The sequence below is a fragment of the Vicugna pacos genome, chromosome 3 (genome assembly GCF_048564905.1).
Source record: "Vicugna pacos chromosome 3, VicPac4, whole genome shotgun sequence".
Taxonomy (NCBI): domain Eukaryota; kingdom Metazoa; phylum Chordata; class Mammalia; order Artiodactyla; family Camelidae; genus Vicugna; species Vicugna pacos.
The window spans coordinates 71,017,611-71,031,533 of record NC_132989.1 but is presented as its reverse complement, the minus strand read 5'-3'; the positions used below and the strand labels follow the sequence as shown (position 1 = coordinate 71,031,533).

The 13,923-nt window shown below is 41.6% G+C and overlaps 1 protein-coding gene across 11 annotated transcripts in view; it reads right to left on the bottom strand.

The window, feature by feature from the left end:
* Positions 1-13,923, bottom strand: part of ANKRD31 (ankyrin repeat domain 31) — a 153,433-nt gene that overhangs the window by 137,750 nt on the left and 1,760 nt on the right. For 8 of the 11 annotated variants that reach the window (XM_072958488.1, XM_072958494.1, XM_072958496.1 and 5 more), the window contains exons 1-2: positions 12,263-13,862; positions 9,305-9,461 (exon numbers count right to left, since the gene is read on the bottom strand). The gene's annotated coding sequence lies outside the window, so the exon portion shown is untranslated. Of the gene's footprint in view, positions 1-9,304; positions 9,462-12,262; positions 13,863-13,923 lie in introns of those variants that run through there. The other 3 variants (XM_072958489.1, XM_072958491.1, XM_072958492.1) reach the window with 3 other exon arrangements.

Genomic DNA, 13,923 nt, shown 5'->3' with positions numbered 1-13,923 from the left:
TAAAAAGTTATGAACATTTCAAACAGACAAAAAGTTGAAAGAGAAATAAAATGAACACCTTGAATGCCTACCACCTAGATTCAATAATTGTTAACAACCTACAATTTTGCTTTATCTCTATCAGTCATCTACATACACATTTTTCCTTCTGACATTTGAAAGTGAGAAGCAAACATCATGGCACTTTATCCCTAAATGTGTCAGCATGCATCTCCTAAGAATAAGACATTCTCCTAGATACTATACTATTACTTTACTTCAATCATTAACAGTAGTTTCACGCTACCACCTAGTACCTAGTCTACATTCAAATTTTCCTAGTTGCCCCAAGAATATGTTTTGTTGCTTTTTTCTTTTGAACTAGGATTCAATTCAATAGTCACACATTGCTGTTAGTTGTCTTTTCAGTCTCTTTTACTCTAGAACACTCCCTTCCCCTTTAAAAAAAAATGAGCTTCACTTTGGAAGTCAGACCATGTTTCAATATCATCCTTTCACCTTATTTCCCATCTCAGAACCAGCACAATTCATTATCTTTCACTTGTACAATTACAATTACCTCCTCACTCAAGTCTTGACTCCACCATCTCTCTAATATATATTGTCGACAAGACGATTTTTCTAGACAGCACTCCGTATCACCTTCAAAATCAGGCCTGGTAAACAAAGCCATGCATCCTCCATGGAAATATGACTCAGGCTGGGCCGACTAGCATGAATCTCAAGACTTCGACAGAAGCTACCAGTCACTACTCTTCTCGCTAGCCGTGTACCTGAGAGCTTTTGAGGCGGCAGGGCATCATGCCACCATTAGGGAGCGCCTGGAGACCCTGAGGCTGCGCTTGGAGCCAGAAGAAGAAGCCAATGTGGCAGAAGGCAGAGCAGAGAACTGGACAGAAATGAAGCGTGGGAATATCTTTGGAGCCTGACTCTAAATGAAGAGAAGTCAGATCTGACTCCTGGACTCTTCAGTAATGTGAGCCAATAAATTCCATTTTGGAGGCAAGCCAGTTTGTGTTGGGTTTCCTATCACTGCGATTCAGAGTCCCAGCAGCTGTATGCTTCATAAATTTACTTTCACACTAATCACTGATTCTCAGTGACTCTTGGAACTCGAGCCTCAGCGCCATCATTTATCAACATCCCACCGTCTTCTGTCTGGGTACTTGTTTTGTTTCACTTGCAAGGTTCTTGGCTTCAAGAATCGTGGTGTACCCTTATGTTAGCTGAGCTTTTTATGGCTTACATACTTGTATTCTAATTGCTTTAATTGATTTGTTTTTTCATTCTGCATTTCTTACGGTGTCTCAAGCCTTTCTCTTTATTAGCAATTCTATATTTAATTCTGTCTAGTCAGCTCCTTGATATTTATAATTTATTAGTCATATAATGGCATTATTTTGGGACTCAATTCATTTTCATAGCACTGCAATCTCCTTTTTCAGCCCATTCTGTTATTTTACCAACTAGTCTTTGAACTTTTGTTTTATTGAATGTAGATGACTAATAAATTGTTCTAAAATGAGGAAGTCTGAGAGAAATTTATTCTTTTCCTTGAGCAATATTTTCTTCTAGAATGGATTTTATTACCTCTTTTGCTTGCTAGCTTCCTTAATTCGTTTAGTTTATTATGGTCTGTGTCTCCAGGTGCCATTCCGTCTCTTCTTCCTGCTCATGTTTGAAGTGGGCTTCCATGTCTAGACTCTAGAGCAGTGATTCTCAACTTAGGGTGATTTGCACCACAAAAAACATCTAGTACTATCTGGAGACATTTTTGGTTGTAATAGTTGGGGCAGGAGCCAGGGTGGGTATTTGCTACTGACATTTAACAGGGATGCTGCTAAACATTCTGCAACGCACGGGATACACCACTCCCCCACAACAAAGAATGATCTGGCCCAAAATGTTAAGTGCTCAAGTTTAGAAACCCTGCTCTCAGACCTTCACATGAAATATGATCTATGATATGGAGGGAATGTCCATGTTCCTCTTCTATATTTGTCTTCCTCTAAAAAGAAGAACTTTAAAGCTGAACACTGGGTTCTACTCATCTCTACAGAGCTGGAAGGGAGCAGAGAGAGTCCTTCTGGGGTTGTGTACACCTGTTATTATGGTACCTGGACTTTGCTTCATTTTTTTGAGAATTCTTATAGCCTGGAAACTTCTACCTGCTTGGAGCAGCATCTATTCCTGTGGCTTCAGATCAAGTTCCTAGTTCACCACAGAAACAAAGAAACAAACAAAAAGGTGAGGGGAGGAGGTTCTTCCTGCCTCTGTTGACATCCTGTGGCAATGGTGGATTCTTTCCAGGGTTCTTTGACTTTTCCCTGGTCTATCTGCTGACCATCTCCATCCATTTCTCTCCTAATGGAGAGTTATTAAGAAAGATTGGGTCAAATTACCCAGTTTCTCTGTCTTGCTTGATGGGAATGGGCTGAGGAAAGAATGAGAAGGGGGTGAGAAGTAAAATCTATTTGGGTCCCTGGCCACTTCTTTTCAAAGTTTATGACCTAAAGTTGTACTTCTTTCCATGCTTTATTGCTACTGGTGAGTTTTTTTCATCTCACTATCTTTTGAAGATTTTGTCAGGTAGTAAGGAAAAGAGGTTTTTTTGTGTGTGATTATTCCATCCTCTTTGCCTCCAGTTTTCCTATTATAGCAATAAGTATTAAGACTTCCTGAAGCCAATATTTTATTACCCTGATATTACTTTATTATTCATCTTGGATGGCTATAAAATTAGGCCAACCAGAAAGGTCTGGGCACTGGGTGGCAGGAAGGAGGTCCCTAAGCCAAGAATCATGATCCAGTAAAAACTTTTCTAGAAAAGATTTGCAAATACCATCTACCCATAAGGAAGAAAAATCAATTTTGAAACAGTCCTGATGGGATTCTTGTCCAAGAAATCAGGCACATCTGAGTGAGAAATAGCAAGAGGGTCCTAGAGGTCAGCCCTCGGCTGATAGCTGCTCAAGACTGCTCTCCTCACACGCCTTTAATCAGTCCTTCTTTCTGTGGGGCACGTAATACCTCCATCTCTAGTCTGGTCTGCCTCGAAGACTGTCCCTGTCTAATTCCACCTAGCTTTCTTAGGTATTTATAGAACAAGGACAGTGGTTGGGAGGAGGGAGAGAGACATCTGAGTCTCTGTTTTCTTTAAAGCCCAGCTTTCCCACCCTGATCCTAATTAGCTTTTCTCTATTTCTGTGCTATGCCTTCCCCACTCCCAACTTGCTGTGTTTTCTTCTCCTGAGCAACAAATAAATATACTCACTTCTCAAACGTAGTTTTCAAAACATGTGGAAGAATCTACAAACCTCTGTGTCCCAGAGTCCAATCTTTCTGCCCTCAAACGTGCATGGCATACAACTGTGCAGACAGCGTGTCCTGATCACTGTGAGAGCTTTGTACCTTCCAAACACCTTCACTAACAGTCATTTCCTAAGAGAGGCAGGGTGCAGGGCACTGTCAGCAGATGCTGTCTTTCCATTGTCGCGAGTCCCCAGGGGAAAAGGCTGAGGGAAGAGGTGTCTCCACACAGACAACCCAGTCAAGAGCCAAAATACTCTGGCAGGATCTTGGACCACAAAAACACTACGCTCCCTGTAAGCGCTGCATTTGGAAATTCTCGGCAATTTGCTAGACTTGAGTAAATGCAGAGCTGGCAGCCAGACATAAATACTGTCTCTCCCAGCCTGGAGAGCGCTAGCTCCACAGGTGCTGTCTCTCTCTGCCTTCGCCTTACTAGTTTCACTTCCACAGCTATAGTTCATGAGCGATCGTAAAGTTGGCCTAGAGCAGGTGGGAGAAATTTCTGGTGGTGCGGGCCAGGGGACTCGAAGATAAAGAGGCAGGAAATGCATCCACACTTTCTCCCCAGCTGCCTCTCAAACACTGATGTTCCTGGAAGGCCCTGAAAAATTCAAGAAATTCTGTGAATTTCTCCGTCTGTTTAATTCCACAGCTATACGAGCGACCCCAAGTTGGTAGAAAAATAATTTTGCACTTGTGTGTTTCTTGGAGTTCAACCAGTGGTGGGACCACTTGGGGTAAACTGAGGAGACCTGACCAAATACGACAGCCAGACCCACAACATCCCGGAGGTTTGCTCTGCTTTCTGAAAGTTAGGAAGCTGACATGGTGGCAGGCTCATTTAAAGTGTTTGACAGCTTTCAACAAATCGGTCAATTGGCAGATTGGCTTTTGAAGAAATTATTTTCAGGAACATACCTACACCCTGCTTGTCTCCCAGACCCTGGTCCCTCCCCACCCACTCTGGCTCTGAGCACGTCGCCCATTCCGGGCTCTGACACTGTCAACCTGTGTCAGACAGCTCCCAGTCTACTTCTTTGGCCTCTGAGCTCAGCCTCAGAGCTGGCCAAAAATGTCTACCTCAGAGCATTAGTCAACCTGCCTGGCTTACCTGACGCCCTTCCCAGTTCCTTCTGTCTGTGCTTTTATCTGTAGCTATCAGGCTCCATCCTTCCAAATCACTGTCTCTTTCTTTCTTTCTTAAAGCTCATCACTGTTCTCAATCCACCACCACCTGTCTTGTTGACTTGCTATTTCCAGGTCAAGGCCTCCTCTCGACTGAGTTGGCCCTCCTTTGTCACAGTGGGAGGCCCCCAGAGGCATTCTAGCTCTTCCTCTCCAGTCTCGCTCTATTGTCCCCTGGGCTGTGTTTACCCACACCACTTCTGACACTGAATGCCTGGTGTCTATTCCAACACTGTTTCTTCAACGCTCCTACACCAGCTGGCTGTCCTGCAATTCAGGGTTCCCATAAACTCTTCCTCAGGTCCAATAATTCACTAGAATGCCTCACAGAACTCAGGAAAATGCTTACATTTCTCAGCGTATTATAAAGGATACAACTCAGGAATAGCCCAACGGAAGAGATGCATAGGGCATGCACAGGGGGAAGGGCACAGAGCTCCCATATGCTCTCTGGATGCAACATCTTCCCAGTACAGCGATGTACTCAGCAACCTGGAAGCTCTCTGAACCCACCATTTAGGGATTTTTATGGAGGTCTCATTACATAGATACGATTGATTAAATCATTTGGCCATCGGTGATTAGCCCAATCTCTAGCCCCTCTCCCCCACACCCCAGGGTGGGAGGGGGTGGGGAAGGATGGGGCATGGGGGTTGAGGTGAAAATTCCAACCCTCTCATCATGCCTTGGTCTTTTTGGTGACTAGCCCTCATCTTGCTACCATGTAGGCACCCTAGCCACTAGTCATCTCATTCGTATACAAAAGACAATCTCATCACACAGCAGATTCCAAAGTTTTTAGTAGCTGAATGCCAGGAACCACGGACAAAGGCCAAATATTTATTTATTATATCATGCTATCCTACACAAAACAAAACTAACAAACTTAACTCACCACCTGTTAAATTTCTGAAAGTGGACATCAAGACATTTCTATTTGCTAGCATCCACAATTATCCTATTTAAAGGCAGTTGTCTTCTTTGAGTTTCTGGATCTGACAACATATGACCAATGATCACATACCAGGTTGTTTAAATGTTTATGTTATTTATACTTGCCTACACTAAACCACGCTGTCCCTTTGCCCCAGCATCCCCAGGGATAATCCCTCAGTCGTCAGGCTTACTCTCCATGACCTGCCCCTTGTCTGTACCAACAAGTACTAAAAGAATTCTTATAACCTGGTTGTGGGGCAAGGCTTTTGAACTACAATTTAAAATCCAGATACAATAAAGGAAAAGACTACATTCAAAACACAAACAAACAAACACTTTTGCATGGCAAAAGGCACCATAAGCAAAGTCAAAAGACAAACTGGAAGAAAACATGTGCAAAATACATCTCAAATAATGGGTTAATGCTCATAACAAGAAGCACATCTCAAATCTAACAGCAATTAAAAAATATAACCGACACAGATTAGAGCAACCCTGCAGGCCAGCAGGAACATATTACCATTTCCCACTCATTTTAGCAACCCATAGTCAATCTTACAGGCAGAAAGGTTGAAATGCTTCCCTATATAGATAAACTCTTCCAAGAGTCAGGGGTGTCAAACCTGGTGTGCATAAGAATTTCTGTCAAATTTGCAACAAACAAAATATGTTCCCTATATTTTAAGAAATATAATGAGATTTCAAGGATATTTTTGACTCTGACATTTTCTCTCCCCACATGGTTAAAAAAAAAATTTAAAAGCCTTGAGATCCTGCTGGAGTTCCGGGTTTTGCACTGATTTTAGAAAATAACTCCCCAAAATAATATGCTTCCTCTATCCAACAAAGATGAGATTTTTAGATATTGGAATCACAGTAACCCCAACGGTATGCAGAAGCTTCGTGAATTCCTACTTAACCATCCATCAGCCTTCTTGTCCTTTCTTTGAAATACTCAGCGCCAGAAATGGTTGTTGACTTCACTTGACTTTAAGTTCCAGTTTAACAGTATTTATGATCAGAGTCAGAGTTTCACTAGTATTAGAATCATCAACAAACATATATCGGTCACTTTCCATGTGTAAGCTAGAGTACTTGCAAGCTTAAAGATGTTGACATCTACCAGTTAGGGAGACCAGGCCTACTCAGAGGCCAAGGACAACTAAGCTGAAGAAACAAGAGGCTTTCAGAATATGGTCTGTGAATGAAATACTCCTGCCCAGGCATTAGGAAGGAATTACAACAGCTTCGGGGGGAACAGGGCCAGCTTGGGGCTTGTAGGCAAAAGAGGCCCAGTAGGAAAGTGAAAGGCATGAAGAGGCTGGTATGGTGACCCATAATGCAGTGCTCACAGCAGACATGGCACCTCTTGCCACATCTCCTGCTCGTGTGTCATCGTCAGCTGTGGGTATGTCATCTTCAGCTGCAGTTCCTGGTAGGCTGAAGGCCTCCCTCTTCAAGTGCCCAACATCAAGTCTTTCAACTTTATTGCCTCAAGACTTTTTCCAAAGCCTCAGTATCTCAGCCCCGCACACACCCAACTGAGGTGTGCCCCAGTAGGCACTTCTCAACCAAAGAGGGGAGGGTCAATGATCTCACCTTCCCCTCTCTCCCTGCCAACCTTAAGGGGGTCCCCAGCAGAACTGAGCCCCAGTTACCCACATGGTGACTAGCTGGATACTGACCTTTCCTTTGTCCATATTGTTCTGACCTCCTGGGGTCATCCCCAAATAAGCTATTGCACCCTAGTTTCTGACCCAGTCTTTGCCTTGGGGGGACTCAAACCAAGACAGTCCTACCCTAGGTAAAGGAGGAATAGGATCAACTGAAAAAGCAGGTTGAAGTTTTAGATTCAGTTGGACCTGCCTGGAAAGAACAGTGTACAGAGAGAAGTGGGTCTATCATAACTGCAGGGAGAGAGTGGAAAGGAGGGCTTCTGCTATACTTAAGGCCTGCCCAAAACAGAATGCCTTCCTTCTCTGTACCAGACTATACTTTTAACTCTTTCTTTTTATTGGAATGAGAAGGGTACCTAAAGGCAGAGACCAAATGGTTTCCCTTTCACTTTATTCCCTATTAAATACATCACACAATGGTCAGATATTACCATCTGTGCTTTGAGATCTTCACCAAAACTGAGATTATCTGGTGATCACCAGTCCCAGATTCTGAAATAAAGATGGTTCCTCTCATGGGAAATGGAGGAGAAACCTAGGGCTTTGTCCACAGCCTACAGCCAAGCTGCTAGAGAGTTTCCAGGGCAACTGGTTCACTAAAGGACTGGGTAAGGAGAGGGGCCATCTGGCTGATTTTATTACCTTCCTTGGGGTAAAAATTATTAGCCTATGGTGACATCAATCATAATTATCTCAATTTCCCTTGGTCTACATGGGTCAAATTTCTTCCTAAACTATTTGTATTATATAACATGTATTTCAAAAGAATAAGCAAGTGGGAGTTTGAACAGAGAGGCATTGAGCAGAGTCTTTGCAGATGTTTTACGTTCTCTCTTGAGGAACATAAACAGCCTATCTTTTTGGAAGAGGCACAGAGACCTTTGCAACACCTTTCTTGAGAACAGAGGTTAGTACATTACAGAGTAGGAAGTAGCCATTGTGGTTAAAAAAAAAAAGCATGCAGATCATACTAGGTATTAAGAAATGCAAGGGACAAAGCAGAGAAATCCAGACCACAAACTGGTTGAAAGTTGCCATAACTCATTCATTCATTCAGTGTTATGGGTATTGGGAACAGAGCAATGAATAAGACCACAGAGGCTCTATATTCTAAAGAGAGGTTTCCAGATTACTTCTTTTTGTTAGACCATTTATAACATTATATATTTTTGATGAATTTAGCTGAAAGTCAAATCCAGGTGTTAATGAGAATTCCATTCATATTTCAAGCTAATGTTTATAAAACAACAGATCTTTGATCTTAGGTGTATCCTTTCCTATGCCCCTAAAATCTTGATAGTTAAATTGTTTCCTGTTTTTAAGTGATTGGCAACTGGCCATCATTAAAAAGTCCACCAACAATAAATGCTGGAGAGGGTATGGGGAAAAGGGAATCCTACACTTCTGGTGGGAATGTAGTTTGATGCAGCCATTATGGAAAATAGTTCCTAAAAACTAAAAATAGACTTACCATATAATCCAATAATCCCACTACTGAGCATATATCCAGAGGAAACTCGAATTTGAAAAGATACAGGCACACCAATATTCATAGTAGCACTATATACAATAGCCAAGACATGGAAACAACCTAAATGTCCATCAACAGATGACCTGTGGATAAAGAACTTGTGGTATATTTATACAATGGAATACTACTCAGCCATAAAAAATAATAAAATAATGCCATTTGCAGCAACATGGATGGACCTGGAGACTGTCATTCTAAGTGAAGTAAATCAGAACGAGAAAGAAAAACACCATATGATATCACTTATATGTGGGATCTAAAAAAAATGACACAAATGAACTTATTTACAAAACAGAAACAGACTCACAGACATAGGTAATAAACTTATGGTTACTGGGAAGGAAAGAGGGGATACAGAGGGATAAGTTGGCAGTTCAGGATTTGCAGATACACACTACTATATACAAAATAGATAAATAGCAAGATCCCACTGTATAGCACAGGGAACTATATTCAAAACCTTGTAATATCCTATAATGAAAAAGAATATGAAAACAAATATATATATATATATATATATATATATATATACACACACACACACACACACACATACATATGTATAACTGAATCATTGTGCTGTACACCAGAAATTAACAGAACAATGTAAACTGACTATATTTCAATTTAAAAAAAATGATCAGCAACTATATTGGGTACTTACTTTGTGCTCACCCAACATGAGGATAACACAGAAGATTTAGAGTTGGGAGACTTTCTTCAGTTTTGAGCTCGGCACATTGTTGCTGAAAATAAAGATTCCATTCTCCAGCTCCCTTGTTGCTAGGTATGGCCTGTATTTCTGGCCACTGAGATACGAACTGTGAAAATGGAAAAAAATTAAAAATTAAAAAAAATAAACTGTGAAAAGGGAGCTAACTCAGCTGGAGAAGACCCTTTGTTATTATTTTGCTCCTTCTGGAAAGACTGAAATGCATGCATGACAACAGGAGCTCCAGCTGCCGTCTTGGACCACAGGATGACCCTTGTATAGGATGTAGGATGGAAAATACATGCTGAAGATTATGAAGCAGAGAGACAGAGAGTTCCTGAAAGCATCTTGGGCTTCCATGTTCATCCTAGATCACCTATTTCCTTTACCCAAGAAAGAAGGAAATGCTTATCTTGTTGAAGCTGCTTCTAGTTTAGGTTCTTGGTTACTTGTAGCCAAATTCATAGCAATTTGTAGCAGATGTAGTTAGGGTGCTGTACACTGGGCCACTTTTCCCTGTGGCTGACGGTAATGTCATACTAAAAGATCGCCTCCTGTTTGCAGGCCTGGGCAATTATTCTTGGCTTCTCTTTCAATGGAATTGCTCAGAAAAGCTGAGGAGAGTCCCGCTGGGCCATTTTCCTTCATGCCTGTTTTTATCCCACATTATAATTTCCTTCTGGTCTCTCTCAACTGGGAACTAATACAAAGCTAAAGGGAGAGGTTGAGACTCAGAGAATGAAGGTGAGCAGGAGGAAGATATTGGGGCCTTGACAACTGAGCTGGATACAGCTTTTCTAGTAAATGGCCTGCTCCACACTTTACAACTGAGACCAGGACTGGGTTTGTTATTGGAGGAGACAAAGTAGTGCTCATACTTGGTCAAAATGTGTTCTTCTTCTTCCCCCCTTTTCTTAGTCTTTCATGGACTCTTCTGGGAACCAGTCACCTTAGCCAAGAATCCCTAAGATCTCAGGGATGGATGCTTATTACTCATTATGGATACACTGTATCTCTGTTGCATGAATATTTTTTTTCCGGAGGAGAAAAAATTCCTTTAAAAGAAAAAAAAAAACGTATTCCAATACAGCTCATACCTACTCCCCAACTGAATTCTATAAAGCTCGGGAAAGGCCTACAGAGAGGACTGCGAACTGAAAAGAAAACAAACAAAAACAGTCAAACAGTGAAAGCAGGGGACGGAAGAAATCTTTCACTGCGGGCCCCTCACCTGTAGAGACCTTTGCCCCTAACTTCCAGAGAGGCTCCAGCTATCGATTTCAGTTTAGAAAGTTTCAGGAACAAACAAGAGGCAGAATTTTAAGTTTTGCTACTGAAGAAAAATAGCACAAAGGAGAGGAGTAGCGAGATTTTTCAGTCTGTGTGATGTGTCACAGGAGAAACCTGAGATCTTCTGCCAGCTTGCTGGTGACTTCCTCACCTGGTAAATCTCTCATATCTTCCAGAACTTTAAGACTTCTGCCTAATTAAATGTTCTCCTGTATCTATGTTGCCCCCATTCTTACACTCACGACCCTGGCCCGAGTGCCTGCAGTAGCCTTCCTTTAAACTACTTCCTTCCCTTGTTCAAGACACATTGCATCCCAGCTCCATGCCCCACTTCTTATCTCAGTGGACCCTTTGCATTCCTCACTCAGAACACTTACTGTATTATCTAGAAGGATCCATCTGTCATCCTTATTTAACCCTGTACCTTGAGTGCCTAGCCCTTTGCCTAGCTTAGGGCAGCTCCTTAGTGAGTATTTCTTGACTCTGGGCAGGAGTGATAATTAATCACAATATCTGACAAAAGCTAAGTGATCTGTTATCACTTGCAACGTACTAATTAAAAAAAAAAACCTGAAATCAGAAAAAAAAAAAAGTGTAAGGCAAAGAGAGAGAAAATTATCCAAGGCTGAAAGGTACAAATTTGAACACCATTGGGAACCGCAAATGGGAAATAAATAATTAAAACCCTTTGTTGATATTATGGAATGTCTTTGGCGATGGATCATGGGAAGCCTCAACAATCACTATATGTTAACACAGTGGAGTAGTTTGGAGCAAGTGCTTAGGATTTCAAAGTTCATATTCCATCTCTGCCGTTTCTAAGCTGTGTGATCCTAGGCAGACTATTTAACTTCTCTGTTTCTGTAGCTTCATCATTTGTAAAATGCAAGTTCTACTAATGTTTTCCTAGTAGGGCTGTTAGGAGAATTAAGAGTTGATATAAAGAAAACACCCTAGAAAAGTTGCTAGTACATAGAAAGAGCTATACGAAATTTTATTATTGTTGTTATTGTTTTTCTTATTATAATTCCTCATCCTAAAGCATGACCCATGACAACAAGAAGAAGGAAAAGTGACGGTTGGCAGTCTAAAATATTTACATAAATGGATGCTAAGGGCTATGTGACTAAAGGTGGCAATGTAAACCATTCACTACTTTAAAAGAGGCTCTTAAAATTATACTTGTATAAACTCTTTGCTCTGAGCCCACAAAAGAAGGCACATGGATTCTCTCGACTCCACACCCCACTTTCCTTTTCTATGTCGTGTCCATGCCAATTTTTGTGACTTATTATTAAGTACAAGTTAAGTGCAATAAAGATTCTTTTGAAATATATTTGGGGAATCATATAGAAGTTGTTTTAAGAACTGAAAACTAGGCCATTAGAGTTTCTTTATTCCTTGCTTTTGAACTCATAATCTTACTAGAGTTCTTAATTAAGCAGAGTTCGGGAATAAAAGTTTCCAAATCTTGGTCTGAAACCTTTTGTTGAAACACCTGAATAATCCTTATTTAAATTTATATTACTAAGTATTTATATAGTATGACATAATTCTGGCCCTTTAGACTTCTAGGGATATAAAAAAATGTGACAAAGTTTCCAAGCTCTTAGTACTTACAAGTCTTTCTTTCTTCGTCTTCTTACTTTTGATGAGACTTAGAATATTGCACTCTTTGGTTATTAGTTCATTTCAGTCTTCTTCACACTGGAAACTCTTTCCTTCCATTATAATTAATTTAACAAGTATTTAACAATCATCTCTTCTGTGAAGGGATGTAAGGCTCAAGGTTCTTAAAGGCAGCTTCCATGTCTGTCAGACTTGCCATTATATCCTCAGTGCCAACCAAGGTGCACTGCACATAATGGGCATTGCAAAAGTATTTGGTTGAGAGATATGAATAAAGGTCCTATACTGAAGCATTAAGTATAATAGAGCCAGTATAATGTTTAGATCTGGCTTCAAACCCGTTTTCCTAATTACTATCTATGTGATCTACAGCAAGTTGCTTAATGAATTCATTTTTCCTTGTAAATGGAAATAGTATCCACTTTATAAGTATTATGAGAGTTTAGCAAGATAATGGTTTATTAAGACTTCTACTAAGTGTATAGTATGTTTCAGAGACTGCATTTCAAAATACAAGACTTTAAAGTTTGAGTGGATTGCCATTCTTGCTCTTACAAATTTCCACTTGGTAAGATAAGACAAGTCACAAATATAGAAATGTTATGGGTGTTTCAAGTTGGGAGAGATGACGTGTATTTGAGAGAATTAGGGGGAAAGGGTAACATATGAAATGGTCCTTGAAGGAGAGATAGGATTTCAACAATTCAAATGGGCAGGCATACCCAGATTAAACAAAGAGAACCTAAACAGGGAGGTAAAAAGGTACTGAGTGACAGAGAAAAGGTCACTCTTTTGGCTGAAATGTACAAGAAGTAGTGAGAGATAGGCAAGAAATGTGGGGTGGGGCCATTTTAGGGTTGCCAGGTTCTTTAACCCAACAGACAATGGGCAAAGCAACTCCTGACGATTTAGGGGCAGGCCTATGGAATAATATGATTGGAAGGTGGAAACGCCTGAGTGGAGAGATCAGTTAGGAGAGGCTCTTGCATTATTTCAGGCCAGAGATAATAAAGGCCTATAGCAGGGAGGGGGCAGAGAGTAAGCAGACAAGGGAGGCACATTTCACAGAGAATCCAGTCTGTGACTAGTGCCTCGTACTGGAGGGAGAGAGGGAAAGACCCTATGACTGGAGTCACTTACACTACTTACACAAATGGGTAAATCACAGGAAAGTGTCTGTTTCGGATATGGGTCAGCTTGAGATCTGGGTTGCACCTCGCTGCCACCTTCTCTTTTTTATATCCCTGTTTTTCAGGGCCACCTCCACTTCCCTCTACCTATCTGCACTAAGTAACTGAGCTTTCTATCCTCGACCTGACCCTGCGTTTACCGTCACGCTGCAATTCCCCTTCCAACTATGTCTTCCCATAGGATTCTCACAGCCAGGATGACCAGAGGTCAGGTCCTGGGCTGTAGGACACCCCACCCGCCAGATCCCCTATCGTCTTCGCCTAGGCGGCTTCCATGCGTGCACCCCCACGGCTCTCTGACCAATAGGCAGGCGCCAGTGCTGGGGCTCGACTAGCTATTGGTTGGCGGAACCATGGTGAGAGATGGTGCGGTGCCTGTTCTCCGCACCGGTGAGAGCTGTGGGCGGTTGTTAGGGCGACCGTTCATGACGTAGGGCCGTCAGGCCGAGCAACCCCCAGCTG